General features: G+C 41.5%; 1 pseudogene; it reads left to right on the top strand.

Moving 5' to 3' along the window:
• The first annotated feature begins 703 nt into the window (after window positions 1-703).
• On the top strand, window positions 704-2,015 carry LOC105305193 (annotated as a pseudogene).
• Window positions 2,016-4,341: the final 2,326 nt, after the last annotated feature.

The raw sequence follows: 4,341 nt of genomic DNA, 5'->3' as shown, positions 1-4,341 counted from the left end.
CTAGACATCCTGGCTAGATTATCATAAACAGGAAAGAGAACCCTCTTCCCAGGTTCTGAGCCTTTCACACAACAGTTGAGATGCCATGGTTTTGTTTTGTTTTGTTTTGTTTTTGAGATGCTGAGTTTAAGGTAGCTGTGTGGACAGGCTGAGCAGTTAGAAGGGGATTTGGGTCTGAAGCTCATAAGAGCTGCAGAGAAAGTCAGTGTAGTTTGGACGCACCTCAAAATATACATAGGAAAGAGGTAAAGCCAAAGGAATAGATGTGATCATTCAGAGAGGAAGTGGTCAGTGACAAGAGATGCACTGGCTGGTGGCTGGGGAAATTCCAGCACTTAAAAGATTAGCAGATAAAGAAGTCCCAAAAAAAGAAAAAAAATAAGAGATAAGAGGGTCAATTCATCTAGAAATTCCAGAGAAAGAGAAGAAAGGAAGGAAGGAGACAGAGAGGGTGGAAATAATAGAAGCAAATATCCATATGTTGAAGAAAGGCAAGAATTTTCAGATTGAAAGGGCGCAAGTGTCAAGGAAGATAAATAAAGGAATAAAACAAAACCCAAACAAAATTCCTAGACTATCCGATGATATTACAGCAATCTCAGCAATCTAAGGGTAATGAATAAAGTCCTAAAAGTTTCTGGGGAAGAATAAACATCTAACTAGCCTCAAACTTCTCATCAGCCCTGTTCCTGTAGGAGCCACCCGACTGAGGAGCACGGCCTTCTCCTCTCCCCGCCATGGCGTGTGCTCATCCACTGATATCGGTGTACTCCAAAAAAAGGGAATCGTCTGGCAAAAATGTCACTTTGCCAGCTGTGTTCAAGGCTCCCATGTGACCAGATATTGTGAACTTTTCACATCAACTTGCGTAAAAACAATAGACACCCCTATGCTGTCAGTGAATTAGCAGATCATCAAACCAGTGCTGAGTCGTGGGGGACTGGCAGAGCTATAGCTCGAATTCCCAGAGTTCTTCGAGGCGGTGGGACTCATCATCTGGCCAGGGTGCTTTTGGCAATATATGCTGTGGGGGGTGGCGGGGGGGACATGTTTGCACCAATCAAAACCTGGCACCATTGGCACTGCAGAGTGAACACAGCACAGAAGAGATATGTCATCTGCTCTGCTCTGGCTGCCTCAGCCTTACCAGCACTGGTCATATCTAAAGGTCACCGTATTGAGAAAGTTCTTGAACTTTCTTTGGTGGTTGAAGGTAAAGCTGAAGGCTACAAGAAGACCAAGGAGGCTCTTTTGCTTAAGAAACTTAAGGCCTGGAATAGTATAAAAAGGTGTATGCTTCTCAGCGAATGAGAGCTGGCAAGGGCAAAATGAGAAACCATTGTCATATCCAGCGCGGGAGACCTTGCATCATCTATAATGAGGACAGCGGCATCATCAAAGCCTTCAGAAATATCTCTGGAATTACTCTGCTTAATGTAAGCAAACTGAACATTTGAAACTTGCTCCTGGTGGGCATGTGGGCGGGCCATTTCTGCGTTTGGACTGAAAGTGCCTTCTGCAAGTTAGATGATCTGTATGGTACTTGGCATAAAGCTGCCTCTCTCAAGAGTAACTACAACCTTCCCATACACAAGACACTCAGTACTGACCTTAGCAGAATTTCGAAAATCCCAGAGATCCAGAGAGCCCCCTGAGCACCGTGCAAGAAGATTCATCGCAGAGTCCTAAAGAAGAATCCACTGAAAAATCTGAGAATCATGCTGAAGCTAAACCCGTATGCAAAGACCATGCGCCAGAACACCATTCACGAGAATCACAAGCACTGGGGAGATAAAGCAGCAGCAGCGCTAGAATCCAAATCAGATGAGAAGAAGGGGGTTCCAGGCAAGAGGCCTGTGGTAGAGAAGAAAGGGAAGAAGACTGTTGGTGTTACGAAGCAGAAGAAGACTTTGGTGGGAAAAAAGGCTGCAGCTACCAAGAAACCAGCAGCTGAGAAGAAGCCCGTGGAAAAGAAACCCACCACAGAAGAAAAGAAGCCTGTGGCATAAACTGAAATTAATTTATTCCGCAAAAGTCAAATCACTTTGAGACAGCTAATTTTGAATAAAAACCTGATCAAAGAAGCAGTGAGAAACATGGGGGTGTGTGTGTAGGGGGGAACATCAGCCACATTAGATTATAAAAGATATTGGAACAGTGACTTCCAAGTTCTCAGGGAATGTTTTAATCTTATAATCGTATGCCTACCCAAAAGAACAAATAAATTTTTTTTTCAGATATATAAGGACTCAGGACATTGACTTCCCGTGTGCCCTTTTTGGAGGTGCTGGGGGGAACAAAGACATAGTCTAGCAAAATGAAATGAGAATTCAGGAAAAAGACATAATGAGATCAAATGAAGAGCACAATGAAGAAAAAAATGGCAGTTGTCCACAGATCTATAAATTTGTGACTCAGAGTAGGAAGTCAAGGAATTCCATGAAGAATCCTTTCAGGGAGAAAGTAGATTCCAATCAGCAGATAATGTTTATGACGGAGTATAATCTTTGTCTCCTCTATAAAAAAGATGGGGCCATTTAAAAAAAAAAACTCTAGGAAGAGTTGTATAAGAAAGTCATGACCATAAATGAAGCAAGCTATTTTTTTCACCGAGGAATACTGTACATATAGAAAAATGCTCAGATCTTAATAGTAAACTCAGTCAGTTTTGACAAACACTGATTTATACAACTATCAAGATGAGGAACATTTTACATCACCCCCAAAATTCCATGTTCTCCACCCCAAAGCAACCAGTCATCAGAAACAAGCTCATTTTGAGAAATAATGGAGTATAAGAAACAGGAGTCCGTTCGACCTTGATTCTTAGAACAAGACACTCTCCAAAAAGTGAAATGACAACCCACAGGAGAAAATACTTGAAAAACACATGTCCAATAAGGTCTAATATCCATAATATAAAGAACTCTTAGAACTCAACAGCAGAAAGACAACCCAATTTAAAAACGAGCAAAGGATTTGAATATATATTTCTTCAAAGAAGGTATACAAATTACCAATAAGCACATGAAAAGATGTTCAACATCATCAGCCACTGGAGAAATGCAAATCATGATGAGCCACTGGAGAAATGCAAATCATGATGTACCACTGCACACCAACTAGGATGACTATCACCAAAAAGACAGACACTGAAAAGTGTTAGTGAGGGTGTGGATAAATTGGAACTCTCATACAATGTTGGTAGGAATTTAAAATGGTGCAGCCACTTTGGAAAACAGTCTGGAAATTCCTCAAAAGATAAAGCCTAGAATTGCCATGTGACCGAGCAAATCCAGTCCTACATACATACCCCAGAGAAGTGAAAACATGTTTACACGAAAACCTGCACGTAAATGTTGATAACGGCATTATTCACAATAGCCAAAAAGTGGAAATAACCCCAAATGACTATCAGCTTGAATGCATAAACAAAGTGGTCTGTCTACACAATGGAATACTATGCAGCAATAAAAATAACACATGCTACAACATAGATGAGCCTTGAGAACCTTATATTAAATGAAAGAAGTCAGCCTCATGAGGCCACATATTATATGATTTCATTTATATGAAATGTGCAGAATAAGAAATCCCTGGAGACAGAAAGTAGATTAGTAGTTTCCAGGAGCTGAGGGGAAGGAGGAGAGGAGAGTGACTGCTCATGGGTACAGGGTTTCTTTTTAGGGTGATGAAAATGTTCTGGAATTAGCGATGATTGTAGACAACTGTGAATATATTAAAGGCCACTGAATCACACACAAAGGGTAAATTTTACGGAATGTGGAAAAGGAAGGAAGAAGAGAGAAAGGGAGAAAGTAAGGAAAAAGAAAACAAAGGTTTGAGGGAGAAGGGAAGGAAATCTAGGATTTAACTCGGACGTTCATTTTCTCAATGAACCGGTTATTCATTCCACAGACCTTATCTATTATGTGTGAAACACTTAAATGCTTCTTGACCCAGTAGCTTCTCTTTCAACGAGAAGACAGTGGGTTCTGCTGCTTTTGAAGGGGAGTGGGGTTGAGGATTTAAAAAGGGGAAAAGTTTCCATTGACCCTTCTGAGTGCAGGGGAGCACCCTTGATGTGTTACCATCCTGGGCCGTGATGTGTTACTCAAAAGACTTTAAAGGCAGGCATCCTTTTCTTGGCTTCTGCAGTGAGTAGCCTTGCCAGTGACAACATCAGGGCAGCAGTGGAAAAAGACATATTTTCGGTTCCTTGGCAAATAAGTTCTTTTGCCATTTTCCCAATAAGTGACTCATTCTCCTGGAAGCATCTCCGTGGGCACTTCCTGGACACCCACTCACCTGGAAAAACTGAGGTTGCTGCTATCCTAAAGC

This window comes from Pteropus vampyrus, unplaced genomic scaffold (assembly GCF_000151845.1).
Source record: "Pteropus vampyrus isolate Shadow unplaced genomic scaffold, Pvam_2.0 Scaffold368, whole genome shotgun sequence".
Classification (NCBI taxonomy): domain Eukaryota; kingdom Metazoa; phylum Chordata; class Mammalia; order Chiroptera; family Pteropodidae; genus Pteropus; species Pteropus vampyrus.
Note: the sequence above shows the minus strand (reverse complement) of the source record. Positions and strands in the feature narration are given on the sequence as shown.